Source organism: Oryctolagus cuniculus, chromosome 12 (assembly GCF_051225735.1).
Source record: "Oryctolagus cuniculus isolate XC-2025 breed Fujian yellow rabbit chromosome 12, ASM5122573v1, whole genome shotgun sequence".
Lineage (NCBI taxonomy): Eukaryota > Metazoa > Chordata > Mammalia > Lagomorpha > Leporidae > Oryctolagus > Oryctolagus cuniculus.
The window spans coordinates 107,694,136-107,708,563 of NC_142878.1; the positions used below are offsets into that span (position 1 = coordinate 107,694,136).

General features: G+C 43.9%; 1 protein-coding gene across 10 annotated transcripts in view; it reads right to left on the minus strand.

Annotated features, from left to right (window-relative positions):
• The window catches only part of PEAK1 (pseudopodium enriched atypical kinase 1), a 346,647-nt gene that overhangs the window by 278,974 nt on the left and 53,245 nt on the right, over nucleotides 1-14,428 (minus strand). The gene's annotated exons all lie outside the window — the stretch shown is intronic.

Here is a 14,428-nt window from a genome sequence, read left to right on the forward strand (position 1 = left end):
TTCCTCGCTCCTGTGTGTTAGATGTGCAGTCTGAGCAAGGAACACACATTGTATCAAGCTGCTGAAATTCTGGGGCCTTTATTCCTATAACACCATCTATATAGGACAGCTACAAACGATAATACATATTACAATAATGCAGTATAACAAGTACCTTTGTATACTGCTGATGGCAGTGTAAGTCGGTAAAACTGTTCTGAAGAGTAGGTTTGCAATATGAGACGAGAACCTTGTGAAGGTCAAGTGCTTTGACCCAGTTAACGTTTTCCCAGCAATCTGCACTAAATAATCAAAGTTCAAACACAGATGTATATCGTAACACCTTTATGACTTTGAAAAGCTAGAAACAAACTGAATGTCCAAGTGATTAATGGGTTAGAATATTAAGTAATCATTCATTAAATTGGGTACCAAACACGCTTGATGCCTAATCGGAAACTGTGGGAAGGGGAAACATGGCAACTCTACTCCCTGCTCAGTTTTTCCACGTATGCTGTTCTGTTACAGGCAAAACTAATCTACAGTGGCAGAAAACAGAGCCGCCGCTGCAGCAGCCAAAGGGTATATGGAAGAACTGCTGGCAAAGGGGCTTACAAGAAGCTTTTAGGGGAAAGGAAATATTGATTATCTTGATTATGATGCTTCTGACAGGAAGCGTACAATCATTAAAGCTCACCAAACGACACTGCACCTAAATCCTCTCTTACTGGGGAAAGTGTTTGGTGCAGCAGTTAAGACACTGCCCGGGACACCCATATCCCACGTTGGAGTGCCTGGGCCCGGGTCCCTGCTCCACTCCAGCTTCCTGCTGGTGCACACCCTGGGAGGCGGCAGGTGACGATTCAAGTACTTGCATCCCTGCCACCGATGTGGGAAAACTGAACTGCGTCTGGCTCCTGGCTTTGGTCTTAATCAGCCCCAATCATTGTAAGCATCTGGGGAGTGAATGAGTGAGTGGGAAATAAATAAAAATACATAAGAATTTTTAAGGAATCTTACCCTGGGGGAAGCACTGTGGCAAAGCGGCTTACGTTGCCATTTGGGATGCCCACATTCCATATAGGAGGCCAGTTTGAATCCCCACTTCCTGCTACTGCACCCGAGAGGCAGCAGGTGACGACCCAAGCACCTGGGCTCCTGCCACCCACATAAGAGACCCTGATGAAGTTCTGGCTCCTGGCTTCACCCCGGCCCTATCCATTACAAGCATTTGGCAGGGCTGAGGTGGGGCAGTGAATCGGTAGATGGAAGATCATTCTCTGCCTCTCACCATCTCTCAGCCATTCTGACTTTCAAGTAAATAAATAAATATTTTTAAGACATTATTATCAGAGCTGGTGCTATAGCACAGGTTAAGCCTCCGCCTGTGGCACTGGCACCCCATGCAGGCAACAATTCATGTCTTGGGTGCTCCTCTTCCAATCCAGCTCTCTGCTAATGGCCTGGGAAGGCAGTGGAAGATGGTCCAAGCGCTTGGGTCCCTGCAGCTGCATGAGAGACTTGGAAGAAGCTCCTGACTCCTGGCTGCAGATCAGCCCAGCTCCGGCCATTGTGGTCATTTGGGGAGTGAACTAGCACATGGAAGACCTCTCTTTCTTGTCTCTCCCTCTCTCTGTCTGTAACTGCCTCTCAAATAAATAAATCTTTTTTTATTTTAAAAAAGACATTATTATCTTGGGACTGGCATTGTGGTACAGCAAGTTAAGCCACTGCCTGGGACGCTGGCATCAAATATGCATGCCAGCTCCTCTACTTCAGATCCAGCTCCCTGCTAATGTGCCTGAGAGAGCAGCAAAAGATGCCCCAAATACTTGGGCCCTGTCACCCATGTGGGAGACCCGGATGGAGTTCCAGCCTCTTGGCTTTCGCCTGGGCATCCCCAGCCTTTGTGGCCATTGGTGAGCAAGCAGAAAGAAGGCCTCTTTCTCTCTGTCTCTAGTAACTCTGCCTTTGAAATAAATAAATCTTTTATTATTATTATTATTATTATTATTATTATTTGGACAGGCAGAGTTAGACAGTGAGAGAGAGAGAAAGAGACAGAGAAAAAGGTCTTCCTTCTGTTGGTTCATCCCCCAAATGGCTGCCACGGCCAGCGCGCTGCGCTGATCCGAAGCCAGAAGCTAGGTGCTTCCTCCTGGTCTCCCATGGGGTGCAGGGCCTAAGGACTTGGGCCATCCTCCACTGCCTTTCCGGGCCACAGCAGAGAGCTGGACTGGAAGAGGGGCAACTGGCACAGAATCCGGCGCCCCGACCGGGACTAGAACCCGGGGTGCTGGCGCCACAGGCAGAGGATTAGGCAAGTGAGTTGCAGCGCCGGCTGAAATAAATAAATCTTAAAAAAAAAAAAATGAAATGTATGTGGAGCAGAGAGAATACACTGAAGGGTAATTTATTGAGCTACCTGACGGGAAAGTCCCTTAAGCTTTTATAGGAATTCTCTCCAAGCAAGGGAAGTTGGGGGAGGGCGGAGGAAACAGAGAAAGTATTCCACTTCTAATGGAGGGGCTGGTGTTGTGGTGCAGGGGATTACCCTGCCATCCATGATGCCACCTGCAGGCCAGCATCCCATGTTAGTGCTATAGTTCAAGTCCTTGTTGCTAAACTTCTGATCCAGCTCCCTGCTAATCCACCTGGGAGAGCATCAGCAGATGGCTGCAGTGAATGGGACCCTGGCACCCATGTGGGAGACCCAGATGGAGTTCCGGACTCCTGGCATCCCTGGTCATTACAGCTGTTTGGGGAGTAAACCTGAGGATGGAAGAGCACTCTCTCTCTTTGTAACTCTGTCTTTCAAATAAAACAATCTTAAAAAAATGTTTAAACATTAAAAAAAAATCTTACCAAAGTTAATTTTAAAAGTAAAATAAAAAAAAAAGCTAATGACAGGTAAATGCTCATCTCCTGAATAATCTGAATTATATAAAATACATATATTAGCATAGAAAAGGACTAGAAATATAAACAATGTTACCTTGCATAAAGATTGTATAGGTATTTTCCCTTAAGTTCTGTCTGCTCAAATGTTCTAAATAAGTATGTATTTTTTTTTCATTTGGTTATACTTTATTGAGATCCACAGGCTGAAGCCTAGAGTCAGCTTGAGGTTTTAATAATTTATTCATCCAATATTGATCACGCACCTCCGTGTACAAACAGCATTCTAAGAGGCACGGGACGCTTGTGCACGTGGGTGCGTTTCCCCAGAGTTCAGCTGGAGGTGCCCTTCAAGTGATCCATGCACCAACAGTCATCACAGACCGCACCTTCTGTAATCTCTACACTGACAAATGACAGCTCAGTTGTGACTGTTCATGAACTGTGCCTCCACTCCTATCAGTCTACCCAATCTCTCTGAAAACAAGCTTAAATTCCTACAGTGTTTATTATTGAATATATACTTTCTTTTTTTTTTTTTTTAAGAGGCCAGACAGAGCCAGACAGATGAAGAGCAAGAAAGACCTCTCATCTTCCGGTTCACTCCCAAACGCCCACAACCTTCCGGACAGGGGCAGGACCCAAGGCAGGAGCTCGATTGCCTGAGCCATCACCGCTGGGTCCCCGGATCTGGGTTGGTGGGAAGGCAGAGCAAGCAGCTGCAGCCCGGTTTCCAGTCAGTTCTGCAAGGCTGGGTGCTGCAGCGCAGCAGGTGAAGCCACCACCTGGGATGCACATACCCTGACTGAGGCACCAGCGCAAGTTCTAGCTACTTGCCTTCCAATGCAGCTCCCTGGGAAGGTGCCTAGGAAGCAGCAGGTGACAGCTCAAGGACTTGAGTCTCTGCCATCCATGTGGGAGACCAGCCTGGAATTCCTGGCTCTTGGCTTTAGCCCAGCCCAGCCTCTGCTGTTGCAGCCCTCTGGGAAGTAAATGAAAGATCTCTCTCTTTCTGTCACTCTGCATTGACTGAATGGACAAATGAATAAACAAACAAACCTAAAACACAAAAGAGAAACCAGGTCCTCCAATGAGATTTAGGCATCGTAACCCCTGGGCTAAATGGCCACCACATATCACACACTTGGAAAGCACTGCAAAGTGTGTCTATTTCTAAGAAGTATATGCACTGATAATCATTCTCTTAAATTTGTAATGAGTTTTAAGTATTTTAAAGGATTAAAAGTTGTTACAACTATAAAAATGGCTAAAGTACTTAAAACTCTAAGTATCAACACAGAAACACAGAAAGTAATTAAATATGACAATGAAGACAGAGCATTAAGCAAATAGAAGAGCAGGAACTATTGGATTAAGCAAACAGAAATAACAGATTCCTATAATTAACAAGCTGTAATCAACAAGGCAGGCTAGGGCACAGGAAATGTTTGTTTCAGCAGCAAGCAGGGCAATTCAAGATACAGGGGACAGGTTCCCAAAATAACTGGCATCTCATGATAGGAAAATCCGAGATATTTATTCCACAGCAGGGACTAGAAGGGATTTCAAAAAGTATATTAAAAAATCAAATTAAAATAATGTGAACTTTCCATGGGTTTTTTGAAGCCCCTTTATACATGTAAAACAAAAAAAAATGAGGGGGAACATAAAGGAGAGTACAGGAATTATTTTAAACCAGCAAGTTCTGAGATTAAATCCCTGCACTCAAGCGCACCCATGCTGCATCCTCACGTCTGAAGTTTGGACTCACTACACCACAGTCAATCAGTGTGACATCAGGGCACAGCTAGTGAAGGTGACGAAAGTCATCCTGGACATCAGGGAGTTTTCAGGACACTCGGAAATGGAGGACAACGTGACACACAGAATTATCAAGACTTCAGGAGAGGGAATGCAGACATCTCAGTAAGCACCAGCTGGGTATCCCTTATCTGAAATGCTTGAGACCAGAAGTAGTTCATATTTTGGAAAATTCACATAGACTTTACTGATTGATCATCCCGAATCCAAAAAATCTAGACATCTGAAATGCTCCGAAATCTGCAGCTTTAGGGTTCAGATACATAGATTAGGGGTGCTCTACCTGTATTACCTTCTTAACCCTTAGAAAACCACCTATGAGCAGTCAAATAAGACAGACAGAAGAAAGACACCAGCACAAGCTGGTCTTGGTTCCTCATTCTAGAAACTTCGAGTTTGGTAATAAACAGCACTCAACTCAACTAGCAGTCAAACTAAAGTCTGGGTGCCAAATCCAACCCATGGCCTTTTCTAGTTGGGAGAGCAGGAGGGTATGAAGCTAAGAATGGTATTTACACTTTTAAAAGACTATAAACAAACAATAGGCACAGATGTGATACGTGGCCACAAAGCTCAACATACTTACTATCCAGCCTTCACAAAGGAAAAAGTCTGCTGACCTCTGAACTAAGTAACTCATAACTGGATGAAATACATCGGAGAGGTGGCTCAGCTCGGAGACGTAAAGTGCGCCGTGTCGGGGGGCTCTCGGACCACCTCTTCTCCCCACGGTATTACAAAGGGGGTGACTGAAGCCCATTCTAGTCTTCCGGGTTTACTCTCAGCCAGGTCTAATCACAGCACTGGGCCCTGTTCCTTCAGTGGAATAATTTGGGAGTACAAGAGGTTCGGTAAACTCTGCTCTAATTCTCAAGTCATCCCTCCCTACATGCAACTCACCAACTACATCAAGTGGCCTGCTGGTACTCTTCATATCTCACTAGCTTGGTGTTAAGGGTCACTTCCCATTTTCCCAATTCCATCTTCCTCGATCCTACTCACAAATTATTCAAACTGAGAAAATGAATCTGCTGAGCATTTATGAAAAGGCACTTTTTTCTTTTTATTCTGAGGACCTCAGTTTATGCGGTGTCTCTCCTGTGGACAAGTCCTCCTAGACAGAGAGAGAGAAAGATCTTCCATCCTCTGGTTCACTGCCCAAACAGCTCCAACAGCCAGGGCTGGGCCAGGATGAAGCCAGGAGCTTCATCTGGGTCTCCTAAATGGGTGCAGGGGTCCGAGCACTTGGGCCATCTTCCACTGCCCTCCCAGGCACATCAGCAGGGAGCTGGATCAGAAGTGGAGCAGCTAGGACTCGAACCGACTCCTACCAGCACTGCAGACGACAGCTTAACCCACAGTACCGAATTGCCGCTCCCTCATTTATCAAATTCTTAGCATTCGTCATGGCCCAACTCAACATCCGTGACATCTTTAAGAACTTTGTAATACAACAGAGAACAGGTGAGATACTGTACATACAAAAAGAGTAAAACAACAACAACAAAACCCCGAAATCTAATAAAATCATATAGAAATTGTAAGGAATAAAGTGTCACCTCTGGGGGAAATGTGTAGGCAAGGTTTTGGGGGAAACCTGTAAGATGTCCAAGGTCAGAGAGAACAGGGGGCACTTTTAGAAGAAGAAATGGAATGACCAGTGGCTGGTATTGTGGTGTAATAGGTAAAGCTGCCCCCTCAAATGCCGGCATCCAATATGGGTGCCAGTCCATGTCCCAGTTAATGGCCTGGTAAAAGCAGCAGAAGATGGCCCAAGAGCTTGGGCCCCTACCACCCATGTGGCAGACCAGGATGAAGCTCCTGGCTTCAACCTGGCTCAGTCCTGGCCATTGTGACCACCTGGGTTGTGAATCAGCAGGTGGAAGATCTTTTTCTCTTTCTCTCTCTCTTTCAAATAAACCTTAAAAAAAAGAAAAAGGAAAAGGAAAAAATGCAGACAGTCTCACCATTTTTTTCTTTCCCTATGTTTGGCTCTAATCAAATGATAGACTGCCCTTAATTTCTAAGGGTCCTTACCCACCCAGGATATTGAAGAAGTTACCAAGACAACATATTTAATATAGTAATCAGATGATCAATATCCAAAGTAGACTAGTTTATACCTGCACACATTTTCCGATAGCTTTTGTAAACATAAAAACACAACACACCTGCAAAACCCAATATAAATTCTGTGCACATAAGGCTGAATTCTGTTATTTCTGTAACATTAAATGCACCCTAAGAACTGAAAATTTTGACTTATTGATTATTTTGATTATTTAATTTTTCCTGAATAATTTTATTCTATGAATAGCAACCTTTGATTTTTCATTCGCTCCAAGCCTGGAGCTACCTCAACACTTCTTGAGGGGTGAGGGTCTGGTCTCGCACTCACGTGGGAGAGCCTGCATTCCACAGCAGGCTCTGCTTCTGACCCCGGATCCAGTAGTGATGGCTCAAGGAATGGATTCCTGCCACCTACTGTGGAGACCTGGATTGTGTTCCCAGCTCCTAGGTTAGGCACCAGTCAGGAGCCACTCAAGCATCTGGGGAGTGAGCCAACGGATGAGTGCTGTCTGTCTGTCTCCCTCTGTTTGTCTCTAAATAAGCAAGAATAAAAATTAAAATAAACACTTGCTGAATTAACAATATTGGGATAGATGCCAATGTTGTGGTACAGTGAGTTAAGCTGCTGCCTACAGTCCCAGCATCCCGATGGTCCACTTCCAATCCAGCTCTCTGCTAATGGCCTGGAAAAGCAGCGGACGATGGCCCAAGTGCTTGAGCCCCTGCACCCAGAAGAGACTCAGAAGCAGCTCCTGGCTCCTGGCTTCAGCCCAGCCCCATCCCAGCCATTGCGGGCATTTGAGGAGTGAACCAGTGGATGGAAGATGGATCTCTCTCTCCCCCCCTCCACCTTCCTCCCTCCTTTCTATTCTCCCTCCTTACCTCTCTCTCCCTCTAACTCTGCCTTTCAAATAAATAAAATAAATCTTTATTTTAAAAAATCTTTTTTAAAAATTTGGATATATATTTCATTGAAAATATTCCTCTCAATTATCCAGAATAACAGGAAACAGGTAAACTAACATTAATAAAAAGTGATAACAAAATGTATTCATAAAAACTTAAGCTGTTATTTCAAAACCACCGTCTTTGAAATAAACATAAGTAACTCAAATTTTTACTCTAGGCTTTGTTGCAACATACACACACACACACCATCAAGACATTTTTATTAAATATAGCATGAAAGAGAAAAATCACATAATTTGCTACCCAGGAAAATGCTACCTGTTCACCTTTGTATTCTTAGCACAGACTGGGAGCCTCCAGACCGCTCCCCGAGCTCAGCTGTCTCGGGAAGTGTCTGTTCTTTTCCCTGTCTCAGAGGTAGGAGTCGTCAGCTCTGCAAGTGAAAGCAGAGCCTACCCACCACACACGCTCCACACATTTCAAGAGCTCTCTGGAATGAGAAGAGATATCCAGAGAGAAGTCCTCTAATCCCACCAGCAGAAGCCGCACTGTCTCACTGTTGTCCCTGTGCTATATTTAGACGGCTCTGAATTGAGTTATTTGAGCATGTACAGATACAACCTTGAAGGGGTCCACGTACTTGCTCCTGACGATCTGGAAACAAAAGCTGCTATTCAGATAAAAGATGACAGGCAACAGGAATCTGACAGGCCAGTAATTTACTGCATTTTCTGCACATTTGAATTTGTAGGCCTCCATAGCCATTAAGCGGAATTAGTTTCATGATGTCAGCCAAAAAGCCTCATGGGCAACAGTTTCGTGTCATTAAAAAAACTACCATGCTCAATCTGTTTTCTCATTAGAAGTCTCTCAGTGAACGGGGAAGAGATGTTTTAATTGGACTCTCACTCTATCCATGTTTAGTACAGCACTGAACTATATTCTTTCTCCTGTCTAAAATAATTCAGATAGACTTGAAGAAACTAAGTATCAGACTAGCTAGCAGTTCTCTACCAAAAACCGGAGCAATTTCAAACACAAATGTGATATTACTGTGATACAAGGTTATCCAGTTGAAAAGCACCTACCAGGGAAGGGCATCTTCATCTCCTACTGCTCCCATTTGTTACTCTCAGGATCTCAGCTGCTGAGTCTTTGTGAACGCTATTTCCCCCTCTTTATTTTTATCTCTTAAGATTGATTGATTGACTGATTGTCTGAAAGGCAGAATGACAGGGAGACACACACACACACACACACACACACACACACAATCTTCTAGCTGCTGGTTCACTCCTCAAACAGCCACAATGGTCGAGGCTGGGCCAGACTGAAGCCAGGAGCCAGGAATTCCATCCTGGTCTCCCAAAACGGTGGCAACGGGTGCATTAGCAGGGAGCTGGATCAGAATGCACATCTGGCATTCTGATATGGGGTGCCGGCCAGAGCAAGTCCCTACACCACCACACACCCTGCTTCCTTACTTAGAATCTCATGGGGGTGAGTCTGACAAATTTCTACTCATTACAGAACTCTTTCCTGGTTTTCCCAATGCTCATCCTATGGACTTTCTACATGATTTAATTAAGTACTTCTCACATTGGGTAGCAGTTCTGCCTCTTAGGGTCAGAGACCAATAAGCTCGCCGTGGACCAGGGCTGATCACCTCTTGGCACTACGCATACTCAGTCAGTACACACCAGCACAGCTGAGGGGCTGAGCTGAATGAGGCATTGGAGTACTGGGATGTAATCTGGTGAATGGGCACAACTCCAGGTGCTTGCTGATGGCCAGGCTCTCAACTACCACCATGATCCAGCAAGTAAAGCAGAAAAGGTGACACAGCAAAGAGGATGGGCAGGTCGTTTTAGATCCAGAACCAGGGCCATGGCCAGGAATGGTGGGGACCTGCGTTGTACGGACTGGTAAAAACACTGAATATCATACTTGTCACTTCATACCCAAAGCATGGGACATACCTAGCTTATAGAACTGCAATTCTTTGTCAAAACAATGAGTGAAGACATCCCAGTCCTATCAACGGTGCAAAGTCAATGGGTATGCTGTTAAAACTATGCAAGATCGACAAGAGTCCAGATCCTGAAGAACTAGAGAGGAAAACTCATCAGGCCTGTCTGCTTCTGTTTGGTTTCAGCCTCTGATTAAGTAGATGTTTAATTTGAAAATGTGGGCAAAAATCTTCAATGTGACAGTTCCAAGAGCACAGAATTCAAGTAGCATTTTTATGTTTTTAAGCAAAGTTTAAAAACAGTGTTCCCTCTTAACAGCACAAATGGAGATTGCTGACTAGTAGAGAACTTCGTAGACAGGAAGACATCTACCTCTGAAGAACACATAATTAATTAAACTGGAGAGGAAAAGCAAGAGCGAGAAGAGTCAGTTAATTATAAATGGCATGCCTAATTACAGATTTTGCTAGGGGCTTCAGGTACTCCTAATTAGTTTTACTTTGTATATTAATTATAAGTAGAATACCTTGAGAATTTCTGAGTACCGGAATTCACTGAGTATGTAAAATCAAAGTTTAAGTTATCCTTATAATTTAACACTTAGATGTTCAATAATGTATGATAATTATTTTGAAAGTCATCAATAAAATATATATCACACTAAAATTGAGTTACTAAGATTACTAAGGTGGGCCAGCGCCGCGGCTCAATAGGCTAATCCTCCACCTAGCGGCGCCGGCACACCGGGTTCTAGTCCCGGTCGGGGCGCTGGATTCTGTCCCGGTTGCCCCTCTTCCAGGCCAGCTCTCTGCTGTGGCCCGGGAGGGCAGTGGAGGATGGCCCAAGTGCTTGGGCCCTGCACCCACATGGGAGACCAGGAGAAGCACCTGGCTCCTACCTTCAGATCAATGGCCACAGCGGCCATTGGGGGGTGAACCAACGGCAAAGGAAGACCTTTCTGTCTCTCTCTCTCACTGTCCACTCTGCCTGTCAAAAAATAAAAATAAAAATAATTTTAAAAAAAGATTAAATTAAAAAAAGATTACTAAGGTGGTGATAAAACAATCCATAAGGGAAGAAGTGTGCAACTGAAAGCAGGATGACTATGCAGCGTTGATATTAATTCTGAACATACAAGTTGTGATGTAACAATCTTTTTAGGCTACTTTTAGGCTACTTTCTGGGACAAACATCATCTTTCAACCCGGCTATAGGGAGCTTCAGAGAGCCCTAAAATAAAAATGTTAGAAGTGACAAAGGAAGGGAAGAATAGAATAGAAACTAATTACAACTGTCCTATTGATCTAACATCAATCATTAGAAAAACAATGCTGTGCTCTATATATGCTAGTGAAAAATTCCAGAAGGTGACAAAGTCTCAAACAAGCATCATGATTTTAGGTAGGACAAATTAAAGATCAGCTTTAAGAGAGAGACTTGTGTGTGTTCATTGGATCAAAAACTTAGAGAATTTAGATCACTGTATATTTTAATAAAATCTTTTAAAAGTATCACTGATCAAAATCTGAAAGAATTTATGTAAATGGTCTTGGTTATTATAGCACTGTCATGTGAATTTAAACAAATTGTATACAAAGAATAGATAAGTAATAGTAACACTAGCTACCATTTATTGAGCACCTACATATGAGCAGGATTTAAAAACATCATGGAGGGGCCCTGGTCTACAGTGCTGGCATCCCATATGGGTGCCGGTTTGAGTCCTGCAGCTCCACTTTTTTTTTTTTTTTTTAATATTTATTTATTTGAAAGTCTGAGTTACCAGAGACAAGGGAGAGGCAGAGAGAAAGAGAAGTCTTTCATCCGCTGGTTCACTCCTAACCTGGGCGCAACAGCTGGAGCTGCACCTATCTGAAGCCAGGAGCCAGGAACTTCTTCTGGGTCTCCCATATGGGTGCAAGGGCCCAAGGACTTGGGGCATCTTCTACTGCTTTCCCAGGCCATTGTAGAGAGCTATATAGGAAGTGGAGCATCCGGGACTCGAACTGGGCCCATATGGAATGCCGGCACTGCAGGTGGCAGCCTCACCTGCTAAGCCACAGCGCTGGCCCCGACTGTTCTACTTCTGACCCAGCCCCCTGCTATGGCCTGGAAAAGCAGTAGAACACGGCCCAAGTTCTTGGGTTCCTGTAGATGTGTGGAAGACCTGGAGGAGGCTTCTGTCTCCTGTCTTCGGATAGGCCCAGATCTGACCATTGCAGCCATCAGGGGAGTGAACCTGCAGAAGGAAGCTCGCTCGCTCTCTCTCTCTCTCTCTCTCTCTGCCACTGCCTCTCTGTACTCTGCCTTTCAAATGAATAAATAAATCTTTAAAAAAAATTCATGGAACAGGGGCCGATGCTGTGGTGTAGCAGGTCAAGCTGTTGCTTATAGTACTGGCATCCCATACAGGCACTGGTTCGAATCCCAGTTGTTCTACTTCTGATCCATCTCTGCTACGGCCTGGGAAAGCAGTAGAAGATGGCCCAAGTCCTTGGGCTCTGGAAACTGCGTGGGAGACCTGGAAGAAGCTCCTGGCTCTTGGCTTCAGATCAGCCCAGCTCCAGCTGTTGTGGCCATTTGGGGAGTAAACCAACAGAATGGAAGACCTCTCTCTCTCTCTGCGCTTCTGCTTCTGCCTCTGCCTCTTTATAACTCTGCCTTTCAAATAAACAAATACATCTTTTACAAAAATATCATGTGGAGCCGCCCCGGTGGCGTAGCAGGTAAAGCTGCCACCTGCAGTACTGGCATCCCATGTGGGTACTGGTTCAAGTCCCAGCTGTTCCACTTCCAATGCAGCTCTCTGCTATGGCCTGAAAAAGCAGTGGAAGATGACCCAAGTCCTTGGGCCCCTGCACGCACGTGGGAGTCCCAGAAGAAGCTCCAAGCTCCTGACTTTGGATTGGCTCAGCTCCAGCCGTTGCAGCCATTTGGGGAGTGAACCAATGGATAGAAGACTTCTGTCTCTACCTTTCTCTGTAACTCTTTCAAATAAATAAATAAATCCTTACCAAAAAAATCATGAAACAGTTTAATTAAAAGGTAATGTGGAGGCAGAGTTTGGCATAGCAGTTACAGCACAGCTTGGGACACACGTATCACCTACCAGAGTGCCTAGGTTCAAGTCTTAGCTCCACTCTGACCGAAGCTTCCTACCAAAGTGCACTCAGGAGGCAGCAGGTGATGACTCGAGTACTCGGATCCCTGCCACCAATGTGGGAGACCCAGATTAGGTTCCTGGCTCCTGGGCATTTGGGAAATGAACCAGCAGATGCAAGATCTTGCACGCGCGCTCTCTCTCTCTCTCAAGTGAATAAAAAGAAATTAATTAAAAATAAAAACGTGAGTTTTCCATGATGTTTTTGAAGACTCTTGTACCATGCCAAACAGAATACAAGGTGCTTTACATAGGTTATTGATTTTCCCAGCCACTTTACCATACGAATAGTATCAACACCACCTTACTGATGAACTGATGCTAAAAATAACATTGTCAAAATCAATGGGTGAGTGGCATAGTAAAGATTCAAACCCACAGCTCACTTCGTGGTGAAATGAAGCCAGCCAACATGGACATTTCATGTTGTATTAGCTCCTGTAAAAGGCTGAAGTTAAGGACATCCCCAAGGATGTGACCATCTGAATACCTAAGGAAAACCATGTATCACTTGGTAATTCTATTTCTGACCCCTGGTTTGGGAAATCAAAAGGATGTTTCTAGTTAACATAAGGACAGTCACAAAATTCTCTTCATTGAATTCATTTTTATCTAAATGGTAAAATTATTTAAAACGTAAATGCAGCAGTACTAAATGAGTACCTAATGTAACATACTGAAAAATAACCTTTCTCTAATTTCTAGAAACAAATATAATAAACTGAGCAAAAAAGAAAATTTACTGTCAGTTAAGAAAAAAGACAGGTATCTTAAATCTCTCCCACAAGAATAAGTATAAAAATAAGCAAAAGTAAACTGACATATAAAATCACAAAACACCAAACAAAGGCAGGCAACAAGTGCTTGATGAACAAGTTACTAACTTTGCTAAAGGAAAATGGAAAGTGAAAACTGGGAAGAAAAGTTAAAACTAAGGGAACAGTTCACCTTTCTCCAAGTCCTCTTCCAGGTAAACACATGCAGGCTGGGCCCCTGTAATCTAGAAAGCCAAAACCCGAAATGCTCTAAATCCAGAACTTTCCGAGTGCCCACATGATACCACAAACAGAAAATCCTTCATGACTGGACTTCCTAATGGGAGTCACACTAACAATAAAAAATTGCCTTCAGACTATGGATATAAGGTAAAGATGAAACATAAATGAATTTCATGTTTAGACTTGCATGCCATTCCCAAGATACTGCATTATGTTTATGCAAATATTCCAAACTCTCAAAACAGTTCAAAACACTTCTGGTCCTAAACATTTCAGATAATGGACATTCAACCTACAACACTTGCTCCTGAGGTTCTTTCTATAAACAATGCTCCAGAATAACCTGCCCTGGGAGAAATCTCCTCCTCACACTGTGCCCAAAGATAAGGTCTTATGCCCAAAATGACACGCTCCCCTCTCCTGAAGAGCCACTCTCTAGAAATATTTTTCCATTCCTCTGTATCCCAGAGCGTATCTTGAAAGCCAATCTTTCTCTCTCTACTGGTTTCCTGAACTGAATATTACTGTTGCATCAACATAATGAAAAATTTTTTAATTTTTTATTTTATTTATTTATTTTTTTTTTTGATAGGCAGAGTGGACAGTGACAGAGAAAGAGAGAA